Genomic DNA, 13,217 nt, shown 5'->3' with positions numbered 1-13,217 from the left:
CACTGGATTCAGCTGATCGTGAGTCAGCTGAACTCCTGGTCTCACAGCCCGCACATGCTGCGATGGATGCAGGTTAACAGCAGTCACTGCCTGCTGCCGATCACATGTGACCGTGTGCAGGCTGTGGTCAGGAGTCAGCTGCATTCAGATCAGCTGACTCCAGTGTTGGCCGATTACTTGTTCTGTGTCCCCCTGCATCCATCGCAGCGTGTGCGGGCTGTGAGGTCAGCTGAGTTCGGCCGGCATTGAAGTTAGCTGATCTGAACTCACCTGAACTCCTGACCTCATAGCCAGCAGAACAAGTAATCAGATCAGCTGACTCCAGTGCCGGACGATTACTTGTTCTGTGTCCCACTGCATCCATCGTAGAGTTTGAGGGCTATGAGGTCAGCTGAGTTCAGATCAGCTGACTCCAATGCCGGCTGAACTCAGCTGACCTCACAGCCTGCACACGCTGTGATGGATGCAGGTAAAACAGAACAAGTAATTGTCTGACACTGATTACTTGTTCTGCTGGCTGTGTGATCAGGAGTAGGGATGAGTGAGCAGTAAAATGCTCAGGTGCTCGATGGGCAAAGCCCATGTCGATTTTTTTTTTAATTCATTAAAAATTAAAAAAACAAAAACTCCCCAAACACATAACCTAATTCTATTGCTAAGGTTAACCCAAGCAGCTACTGGCTGCTAACCCCCACTGATTGGTGTTACCTACACTGGCAATGGAAAATCCAGGGAAGCCCTTTTTTTTAAAAAAAAATTACGTGGGCTTCGCCATATTTTTGTATGCTAGCTAGGCAGGTAGGGGCTGCCCCCAACCCCCAGCTGCCTATTTGTACCCGGCTGAGAACCAAAAATATATGGAAGCCCTTTTTTTAATTATTTTATGAATTTCATGAAATGATTAAAAAAAAACGAAGTTGCCTTCGCCAAATTTTTGTGTCCAGCCAGGTACAACTTGGCAGCTGGGGATTGGAACCCGTAGCGCTGGGTGGCCCAAGCTTTCTGGGGCCCCCCGCTGCAATTTGCAGTCCGCAGCCGTCCCAGAAAATGGCGCTTTCATAGAAGCGCCATCTTCTGGTGCTGTATCCAACTTTTTCAGAGGCACTGGTGCCGGGTAGCACGCTGGGTAGTAAGGGATTAATACCAGCTTTCTTTTACCGGCTGGTATAAATCCCGAGATTCTTAATGTCCGGCCAAGTTTGACCCGGCCATTAAGATTCTCCAATAAAGGGTTAAAAAAAAAAAAGATACCACACAGAGAAAAAATACTTTATTATAAATAAATACACAGACACATTAGGGACTCCATCTTTATTACTCCCTCTCACCCCTCTACGATCCTGGTCTTCTGGAGAGAGAGAGGCTGCCACTCATTATACTCACTGAATATTCACGGCACTGAAGAGCTGGATGCAAGAGCAGCGCTGGGGACTTCAGTGCCGGTGTCCACATCGCTGGGGACAAGTGAGTATCCAGCAGTGTGTGTGTGTGTGTGTGTTAAGACATATGTGTGTGTCTGTGTTTAGTGTATACATGCATGTGTGCTATGTGTGTATGTGATCGGTGTATCCATGTGTGTCTGCTATGTGTGTATACATATGTGTGTATATGTGCTCACATGTGTGTGTGTGTGTGTGTGTGTGTATGTGTGTGTGCAGTGGAGACCTGGAAGCTGGAGCCTCGTGGGGACAGCATCGGAGACGCATCAGAGTTCCCAATGAACTCTGATGAACCCGTGAAGTCACCCTCCTGACACTCGCTGTAGCGCGATGTGGCAGGGGTGTCATCAGGATGTCATCAGAGTTCATTGCACTGCTTGCACTGCACTGCTTGCTGTATACTCACCTGTCCCCTCGGTGCTGTCCTGGCACTGTCCCCACGATGCTCCGGCTTCCAGATCCTTGGGCAATGAATAATCAATGAATATAATGAGTGGCAGTCAGGAGCGGGAGGCATCACCGCTGGATACAGGTGAATATAGAACATCTTTTTATTTCAAAGACCCGTGTTTTCTCCGGTACTGTCACATAGTGACAGCATCATCTGCAGAGTGCGGCCGCTAGTGATGGGCAGTCCGGCTCTTTTTGGTGATCCAGTTCCCATGGCTCCGCTCACCAAAAAGAGCCGGATCTTTCAGCTCGTTCTCGGCTCCTTATTAAAAATGTGTTCACCCCGGGTGAACACATATTTAAGATTATAGTAACGCTGCCAAAGCCCCGCCCACCCACGGCTAGACCCCGCCCACTTACAAGCGTCCAATTAGATTGCTGAGTAGGTGGAGTTTAGCTGCGGGTGGGCGGGGTTTTGACTGGGAAAAGAGACGTTTAGATATTTTAGTGGCTCACACTAGTGATTCGGCTCCTGTCGTTCACAGCAGGGAGCCGGATCTTTGTATCGGATCGTTCGCGACCGACACATCACTAGCGGCCGCGCTCTAAAGATGATGCTGTCAGGGACCCTGCTCCTTCTATTACTTCTGGAGCTGCTGCTGGCAGGGTCTGTGCAGGAGATGTGGGCGCTGTGGGAGTCACACATCATGTGCAGGGCCTGAGGTGAGGCTGGGGAGGGCTCTGTCACCCTGGATAACAGCCTATATGGCTGCTGTGGGGTGAGGGGGTCATACTGCTGCTATTGTGAGCTTCAGGCGAAGTGACTGGTCAGTGCAGCCCCTTCCTCTCCCTCCGACTTGTCACTAGAAGCTGTCGGGACTGAGAGCAGAGGGAGAAGGAAGGAGGACATGGCAGCTGTTGTAGCAGCAGAGCCAGTGACAGGGGCAGCTCTGCTCTGAGTCCTGCACTGTGCTGTGTGCTCCATCTCCTGCAGACCAGAGACTTCATTGGTCATGGCTGCTGTCCTGGGATGGGGCAGGGATGAGAAGGCCCCGCTGCTCCTGGAGACTGACGTCTGCATAGGTAAGTACACATAATAATGTGTATGTGGTGTGACAAGGCGACCGGCCTGATTGTGAATGGTCGGTATGTACCACGGAAGTGGTGTGATTCTGGAACTCCATGCTGGCACCTGTAGTGCTACAGGTTCTTATTATGGTGTTCATACGGCCCAGTATCATTAATGGCCGGAGAGATGGGTGGGTCTGGCCATCCACATACCCCACCCATGGGTGTCACTGCTGACTTCTAAAATGGAGTCTAATGTATGGCACATGGCAGAGTGTGTATGTCTGAGAAGCAGCCAGTGTGGAGAGTCTGCTCATCTGCCAACAGAGGTATTGAAGCCTCTCTGAAGGAAACGCCCCGAGAGAGAGAGGGTTCGCTACAGCTGACTGGGGGTCAGTGGGATACTCTTGGAGAAAGTGGTATCGAAACCTGTGGGGTTTTACCGTGAGTGTTACGGACTGTCATCAGTGTGTGACGTGGACTACAAATGCAGTTTATGCTGTCTTAATAAACTGTAAATGAATTCATTCCCATATAAAATATTTTTCTTTATTCATAAGGTATATAAAAAACACACCACAGTGTAAATATAAATACAGAAAATGACCAAGAGCTCAATTCATAGTATCAATTGAACGTGCATAAAAACACAATACGTAGATTGATTGTCACAATACATAAACTGATTATATGAGGTTCACATAGCAGGTAAGCACAGCTAGCAAAAACTTAGCTTGAGGACTGTAATCAGGCTGTGTCATATACTGGATGATTCATTAAGCTGTACAGTCCAAGAAAGGTCCAAGTTGCCATATAGATCCAGGCAGTTATATGCTAGTATTGTCCATGCATCCTTAATTGCAGCGTGAACCATCAATCACAAAAGTCTCCACCTCGACGCGTTTCCCCACATATGTTAAACGTGGTTCATCAGGAGGCTATAAGGTAAATGCAGTCTATCAGAGATCCAATAATGAATTTAATGCAAGCACAATAGTCCATACCGTATTTTTCGGACCATAAGACGCACTTTTTTCCCCCCAAATGTTGGGGGAAAGTGGGGGGTGCGTCTTATGGTCTGAATGTGGCTACGGGGAATGTGGGTGCTGCGGTGGAGCGGGTCATCGGGGGCACGAGCAGGCTGTAGCAGCCTGCCGTGACCACGTGGACCCGCTCATTTAATATGCACGCCCATCCCCCGCCCATCATCCCTCAGCGCTGAAGCTGGCGCTGACAGGTGGGCTGGATGATGGGCGGGGGATAAACAGCCGGCTCGCATGATCACACCTGGCAACTACGGCCTGGAGTGATCATGTGCGGCTGTATTCACTGCCCCCCGTGCATCATCATCAGCGCGGGGAGCAGTGAATCAGTGTACAGTACTCACCGTTCCCCTGCAGCATCGCTCGTCCTCCCGTCTGTGTCAGCGGCAGCGCCGCTGATTGGAGCCGCCCCATTACCCTGCTGCATCGCGATCATCTCCTGTGTCTGTGCCGGCGGCTGAGTGGAGACTAGCGGCGCGCACAGCGATGACGTCATCGCTGTGCGCACGTGTCCACACGCAGCCGCCGGGACACTGGCACAGACACAGGAGATGATCGCGATCCAGCAGGGTAATGGGGACGGCTCCAATCAGCGGCGCTGCCGCTGACACAGACGGGAGGACGAGCGATGCTGCAGGGAGTGAGGTAATGTGAGGTGAGTATGAACGTTTATTTTTTTTTATCTGCCACAGGATGCGGCCATACACCAGGATGGGGGCATATTATGAGCCAGATGGGGGCATATTATGAGCCAGATGGGGGCATATTATGAACCAGATGGGGGCATATTATGAGCCAGATGGGGGGATATTATGAGCCAGATGGGGGCATATTATGAGCCAGATGGGGGCATATTATGAACCAGATGGGGGCATATTATGAGCCAGATGGGGGCATATTATGAGCCAGATGGGGGCATATTATGAGCCAGATGGGGGCATATTATGAGCCAGATGGGGGCATATTATGAACCAGATGGGGGCATATTATGAGTCAGATGGGGGCATATTATGAACCAGATGGGGGCATATTATGAGCCAGATGGGGCCATATGCCATGATGGGTTATATAGCAGGATGCGGCCACATGCCAGTATATAGCAGGATGCGGCCATATGGCAGGATTACGGTATATAGCAGGATGAGGGACATATACTGTATATACCAGGCAGGGAGGATCATTACCAGGATGCGGCACCTTAGTAGAGAATTTGGGGACATTACCCCCATAACAGTGTCAGCAGCAGATCCTCGCCCCATGACAGTGTGTCATGACCACATTTTTTGCTTAAAATTTTATTTTCCTCCTCTAAAACCAGGGTGCGTCTTATAGTCCAGTGCGTCTTATAGTCCGAAAAATACGGTAATTAAATCTACAAAACAAGTGGCATGGATATAGAAAGACAAAAAAATCTAAGGTACTTGCCCAAATAGGTATAACATGAGATATGCAGGTCCATGGCGCCAGAGATCCACCAGAATCAGCAGTGGTGCAGGCAATGCTGCAAAGATGAACACCACCACGGTCCACAGAGGCGTCATGGAGCTGCATATCATGGTGAGGTTTAAATAGCCCAGAACCTCATATTCAGGTGTGGGCCATTCAAACAATCAGCCAATCACCCGGCGCCATCAGAATCGTGGGCGCGCATGCCCAGTACGCCGCATTCAATGCGCGCGCGATACGGAGGCAGAGAAGGATCACACTAAGGAGCCATACAGGGTGTTACAGCGCACGCGCAGCGACCCGAAAGGATGCAACGCCCACTGTCAATTGCGGAGATCACATGATACAAGAGGAAGATAAGGTGAAAGGAATCCCGCGCATGCGCAATCACATGAAAACGGGACTTAGGATATCCAGCCACATATTAAACATATGGGCTGTTTGCGATAGATCAATCATTTCATACAATGATATAATAGGGTCACCTGTGTTAAAAGGCATTAACGCTACATCCAATGGGGTCCCCCGCTTACAACGCTGATCATATTAAACAATCAAGCAGTCGATACAGATGACATTAGATTAGATTTACAATACAGACTGATAGATGAAAAATAGACCATTATATAGGAATTAGATGAAATTTATAATCTCTTAGACAGTGTCCACCTTCCCAAATATTAATCCCCAAGGGCAAACAAGATGATACAGAAAATAATGTCCATCAATATGGACTATTCCCAATAAGGGAAATTTTCTTCCAAAGTAGGGCATTTATAGGACTATATAACAATAGAAGGTTCCCTAAAAAGCTTAAGTGGGGAGGAAGCAGTTAAACGAGAGCTGTTCATTGAGCCCTCCCGGTGTCAAAGATCCCATTTTAAGAATCCAAGCTTATTCTGTTTGCAATAGTGTCCTATCAAAATCCCCTCCTCTTGGACTAGGCCTAACCAATTCTAATACGGAGAAGCGAACACAAGTGATGTCACCACGGTGAACCGTGTTAACATGACGGGAGATTGGGGTGTCCTGTCCATTCCGGATGTCAGAAAGGTGTTCTCCCACCCACCTTCGGAGTTCTCTAAGGGTCTTCCCCACGTAGTCCAGAGGACACGTGCAAGAGGACCTATAGACAACCCCTGACGTTTTGCAGTTGCTGAAATCACGCAAATAGAATGTTCTTCCTGTGGCTGCACTGATTACCCTCCTACATTGATCCATAGAGTCACAGTATTTACAATCACCGCAGCGAAACATCCCACAGATGCATCTGTCCAGCCAGGTCCCTAACGGACGAGGTCCCTGATACATACGGTGCATAAGTCTGTCCCCTATTGTGCGCCCCCGTCTATAAGTGATACATGGAGATGTTGTAATATACTTCACCAAATCTGGGTCAGCTTTCAGAATCCTCCAATGTTTTTTAATCACCGAAAAGACCCGTTCGGACTGCGTGTCATAAGTACCAATAATGCGTGTAACATTGTTGTCAGTCTCCCGTGCCCTGGGGGTCATAAGTGTATGTCTGCTGGTGTTTTTAGCATAAGCATAGGACCGCTGTAAAATCTGTTTAGGGTAACCTCAATCTAAGAACCTGAGAAATAGGTCAGACGCCTGTGTCCTGAAGTTTTCCTCTCTAGAACAGTTTCTGCGAATCCGCAAAAACTGTCCCTTAGGGAGGCCTCTTTTCAGGGGAAGGGGATGATGACTATCCCACTTCAGGAGGGAATTGGTCGCTGTCGGTTTACGGTGTGTAGAGGTATGGATTTTGCCCCCCTCATCTTTTGATATCACTAGATCTAAAAAGGTGATAGAATTATGATCACAAGTATAAGTAAATCTAAAGCCTGCTTTACACGTTGCAATTTCGCATACAATATCGTATGCGATTTGCAGCGCCCCCATCGTATGTGCGGCACGTTCAATTAGTTGAACGTGCCGCACAAACGATTAACCCTTGTCACACGCACTTAACTGTCCATGCGACCTCGCTGTGGGCGGCAAACGTCCACTTCCTGGAGTGGGAGGGACGTTCGGCATCATATCGACGTCACGCGGCAGCCGGCCAATAGAAGCAGAGGGGCGGAGCTGAGTGGTGTCGTAAACATCCCGCCCACCTCCTTCCTTCCACATTGTGGGCCGGGAGCCGCAGGACGTAGGTAAGATCTGTTCATCATTCCCGGGGTGTCACACACTGCGATGTGTGCTACCCCGGGTACGATGAACAACCTGACGTTCATTCCATGAGGCATGAACGACGTGCGTGCGATGAACGTTTTACCGTTCAATCGCACGTAGCTGTTACACACTACAATGTACCTTACGATGCCGGATCACTTACGACGTGACCCCGCCGACACATCGTAAGATACATTGCAGCATGTAAAGCAGGCTTTAGCCCCAAAGTATTGTTGTTGAGACCTCCAATAAATTGTTCAAAAATCATAAACAAAACCCGTCCAGATGTGGGTAGTATATAGTGTATATCAGTGAGTATGTGTATAGTGTATATCAGTGTGCATGTGGGTAGTGTATAGTGTATATCAATGTGTATGTGGGTAGTGTATATCATTGTTTGTGGGTAGTGTATGTCAGTGTGTATGTGGGTAGTATGTAGTGTATATCAGTGTATATCAGTGTGTATAGTGTATATCAGTGTGTATGTGGGTAGCATATATTGTATATCATTGTGTGTGTGGGTGGTGTATAGTGTATATCAGTGTGTATGTGGGTAGTGTATATCAGTGTGTATGTGAGTAGTGTATATCTTCATATGTGGGTAGTGTATATCAGTGTGTATGTGGGTAGTGTATATAAGTGTATGTGGGTAGTGTATAGTGTATATCAGTGTGTATGTGGGTAGTGTATAGTGTATATCAGTGTGTATGTGGGAAGTGTATAGAAATGGGCATATAACGTGTATAAGTTTGTATTGTATATGTGTGTATATGGTATACAGTAAATGTAATATTGTGCACAGTATACTATGCATGTGATATTGTGTATGTACAGTATACATACTGTATACAATCCCTGGCAAAAATAATGGAATCACCTGGCTCTGAGGATGTTCATTCAGTTGTTTATTTGGTTTAAAAATAGCAGATCACAGACATGGCACAAAACTAAAGTCATTCAAATGGCAACTTTCTGGCTTTAAGAAACACTAAAAAAAATCATGAAAACATAATGTGCTAGCCAGTAACGCTTACTTCTCAAGACCAAACGGGGAAAAAATTATGGAATCATGAAAAAGAAACAAAAGAACACTCCAATACATCACTAGTATTTTGTTGCACCACCTCTGGCTTTTATAACAGCTATCAGTTTCTGAGGCATGGACTTAATGAGTGACAAACAGTCAACGAGGTGGGCGTGTCATCAATCTGGCTTCAACTTTCTCTAATTGCTGTTGCCAGATCAGCTTTGCAGGTTGGAGCCTTGTCATGGACCATTTTCTTCAACTTCCACCAAAGATTTTCAATTGGATTGAGATCCGGACTCTTTGCAGGCCATGTAATTGACCTTATGTGTCTTCTTTCAATTAATATTTTCACAGTTTTTGCTCTATGGCAGGATGCATTATCATCTTGATAAATGATTTCATCATTCCCAAACATTCTTTCAATTCATGGGGTAAGAAGACTAGCCAAAATTTCAATGTAAACTTGAGCATTTATTGAAGATGTAATGACAGCCATCTCCCCAGTGCCTTTACCTGACATGCAGCCCCATATCATCAATGACTGTGGAAATGTACATGTTCTCTTCAGGCAGTCATCTTTTTATTGTTTAGCTTTTCTGTATCTAAATCCAATTTCCTTTAGTGGTTTCTTACAGTTCGGTCACAGACATTGACTCCAGTTTCTTCCCATTCATTCCTCATTTGTTTTGTTGTGCATTTCCGGTTTTGGAGACATATTGCTTTAAGTTTCCTGTCTTGGCGCTTTGATGTCTTCCTTAGTCTACCAGTATGTTTGCCTTTAACAACCTTCCCATGTTGTTTGTCTTTGGTCCAGATTTTAGACACAGCTGACTGTGAACAACCAACATCTTTTGCAATATTGCATGATTATTTACCCTCTTTTAAGAGTTTGATAATTCTCTCCTTTGTTTCAATTGACATCTGTCGTGTTGGAGCCATGATTCATGTCAGTCCACTTGATGCAACAGCTCTCCAAGGTGTGATCACTCCTTTTTAGATGCAGACTAACGAGCAGATCTTATTTGATGCAGGTGTTCGTTTTGGGAATGAAAATGTACAGGGTGATACCATAATTTCCCCCCCTGTTTGGTCTTGACAAGTAACAGTTACTGGCTAGCACATTATGTTTTCATGATTTTTTTAGTGTTTCTTAATGCCAGAAAGTTGTGATTTGAAAATACTTTAGTTTTGTGTCATGTCTGTGATCTGCTTTTTTTAAACAAAAGTAAACAACTGAATGAACATCCTCAGAGCCAGTTGATTCCATAATTTTTGCCAGGGGTTGTATGAGTGCTAGTGGAAAAACTGTATCAGAAGAGAACACCACTCACTGGGGCAGCAGAAGGAAAGTGAATATAATTATCATATTTTTTTTACTGTGCGGCATGATAGAGATCATATGTACCAGGATGGGGACAAAGATACAAGGGGTGGGAAAGCTGGTTGAAAGAGGCTCTTTCCCTCAGCACCCAGCTTTTCCATGCTTTGATATCAAGGGAAAGCTGGGTGCTGAGGGAAAGATGTATAGCAGAGCATGGGAAAGCTGCGTGCTGAGGAAAAGATGTACAGCAGAGCACGGGGAAGGTGCGTGCTGAGGACAAAGGATATATCAGAACATAGGAAAGCTGGGTGCTAATAGAAAGAGGGATTTCAGATGGAAAAGCTAAGTGCTGAGGGAATGAGCCAAGTGTCAGCATCATTATCGCATATCTCGAGTGTTGGTGTACGGTTGGGGGGGAGGGGACCCAGGTCCAAATTTTGCATCAGGGCCCATCGAACTCTAGTTACGCCTCTGAAAATATGCCAGATGACTTATTCTAAAGGTAAGTAAAATAAACCTTGCATACATAAAATAGTGTCTGCACAAATGGATGCAAATATATAACATGTGGCTAGATAATAATCAAATTCATTAATAGAGTAAAAAAAAAATCCATTTAAATCAAACCTTAATTGCTGGTGAAACCACCGTGCAGAAAACCACAGTATAGAAGACCAACACAAGAAGGCTATCTGGGTATAAGCCAAACGAAAGGGATACCTGTCAGATCCTATCAGGTAGTCAAAGTAACATGGCGAAATAAAGTAATAAGAAAGGAGGGGAAGGGGGGGTGCCTGCACCACGCGTATCACCACAAACATATCAGGCTTTCTCAAGGGCCAAAAGTCAATCTGGCCTTCACACCAGTCATCGTGAATTCAGGGCCAGTGAGGGCCTAGACACGTGATGGCGTATGGAAGGGAAGGGAGCAATCTAGGAATGTCAAGGCCACTTTACACACAGCGACATCACTAACAAGATAACGCTGGGGTCACGGAATTCGTGACGCACATCCGGCCTCGTTAGCGACGTCATTGCGTGTGACACCTACGAGCGATCGCTAACGATCAAAAATACTCACCTAATCATTGATCGTTGACACGTCCTTCCTTTCCCAAATATCGTTGCTGGTGCTAGTGTGACACCCTGGACCCCAGGGGTCACAGGTCACTACACTCACCACACCCCCCCCACACTAGAAAGGTACCACCAGTCAACCACAAAGACCTGATTGCCTCCCTCAGAGTTAGACAGGCACACCAGGTGAGCGGAGTCAGGCGGAAAGACACGCCCCCCGAGGAGGCTGTTGGCCTGAGGCAGTAACACAGTAAGACACAACAGAGTGGACAGACAGCAGAGTAGACACGCAGACAGTGGAGTGGAGTACGGATCTGCTCTGGGCCTGGGTTAAAGCCTAGGACCCTCCTAAAACAGGTAGGCAGACGGCAGTGGCCGCCTGCAGGAGACCGGGAATACGACCAGCGGAACCGTAAGGGACCGGGACAGGGTAGTGGGCCGCCGGAACCTAACCGGGGAGCTAATTGGATACTGGAGCACCAGGCAGGGTACTCAGACCCCGACTAGGCTATATGCCACCACCATAGTCAGATTAACTGATTGCGGTCTGGACCTCAGGGGTTCATTCCCACCAAAGTCCCGATTCATGGCAACAGCCCAACCCGTCCAGATAAGAGCCATCGCCAGAGGCCAGAGATCCAAGGGCCAACGCCTGCGGGCAAAAGGGGCTCCTACGACACAAACACGCCGGGGAGCGGACTACCAGTGCCCAGGCACAGTGGTCACACTACAAACACAGGTGCAGGAGAAAGGCGGACATTGCCAACCCGACTAGGAAGCTGCAACCGGCTGCGGACCCCGTTCACCCCTCTGTTTGGTTTACTAGTGACTCTGTGTGGTTTAATCGTGAGTACACTAGTGCCATCCGGCACCGCGCCGCACCGCAACCCTGGGCCTTGCACCCCGGCCTTCACCCAACCGGGCCCCGGAACCAACATCCCCTACCCACGGAGGGGTCAACACCTAGCTGCGCCACTACACCGCTCCCGGGAGTCCCCGTCCCTTCACCGCAGCGGTGGTGTCCACCATCCCCACAACCCATGGGTGGCGTCACGAACAATCAATCCCAAAACCAAACACCCGCATTCCCCCCGCATGTAGCGCCAACCCCCCTTGCAGAGCGACAAGACCCTCGGGTCCGTGAGAGGCTCGAGCCACCCCCCGCAACACGAGCACGGATCCGAGCGGCTCAACGGTCGCAGCCGAGGCTGCGGGGCGGTACACTGGACGCAGGTTGTTTGTCATTCCTGAGGCAGCACACATCACTACGTGTGACACCCCGGGAACGACGAACAACACCGTTCCTGCGTCCTCTGGCAACGAGATGGGCGTGTCGTTAATGCGGCTGCTCTCCGCCCCTCTGCTTCTATTGGCGGGCCGCTGTGTGACGTCGCTGTGACGGCGCACAAACCTCCCCCTTAAAAAAGAGGTTGTTCGCCACCCACAGCAACGTCGCAAGGAAGGTAAGTATGTGTGACGCGTCCTAGCGATATTGTGTGCCACGGGCAGCGATTTGCCCGTCACGCACGAACGAAGGGGGCGGGTGCTTTCACGAGCGACATCGCTAGCGATGTCGCTCCGTGTAAAGCAGCCTTTAGGGAGTGCAGGGATCAGCCTCAGGTGAGTATTTGGAAGTGACCCGCTCCCCTCTCCCTAACAATTCATGTGTTTTCCCTTTGTGTTGCGTCGCTTGCTGAGAGTTCTCTTGTTCATGGCGTGACATTATAGCCGGCCCAATTTTTCTAGGATTCATATCTGAATCCAGTCACGGCTCTTACACAAAAGATGCAGAGTTTATCTCTGGAAGTGACAGAACTAAGGTCACAAGTTATAATGGAAAAATATGTACTGTATATATTTGCTCAAAGCAAGCAAAAAGAAAACTCTTAGAAAATGTAAAATGTATTAGTATACATTAAGAGTAAACATATACTCCGATACCTTCTAATATAATAAGTGAAAAACAAACACTCCCAAGTGAGCTCTATATTGAGTCTTTATAGTAGATCTATTACAACTACAAGAATAACATACGGGGAGGGGGATTCTTATAAATTAACCCTATTATGACCTACGTTGTCGCTACGTTTCCGGAGAGGTTGCACCCTAATGGGGCACAAAGAGAGGCAGGCATGTACCAAGCACAATTGCATAGCTCAGAGATAATCACTTAGCTTGCTATGGCAGGGCAGACGTGAATGTCAGGTCATGGTAAAGGTACAATCCAA

This window comes from Anomaloglossus baeobatrachus, chromosome 10 (assembly GCF_048569485.1).
Source record: "Anomaloglossus baeobatrachus isolate aAnoBae1 chromosome 10, aAnoBae1.hap1, whole genome shotgun sequence".
NCBI classification, from domain to species: Eukaryota; Metazoa; Chordata; class Amphibia; order Anura; family Aromobatidae; genus Anomaloglossus; species Anomaloglossus baeobatrachus.
The sequence above is the reverse complement of the archived record's forward strand: the minus strand, read 5'-3'. Positions refer to the sequence as shown.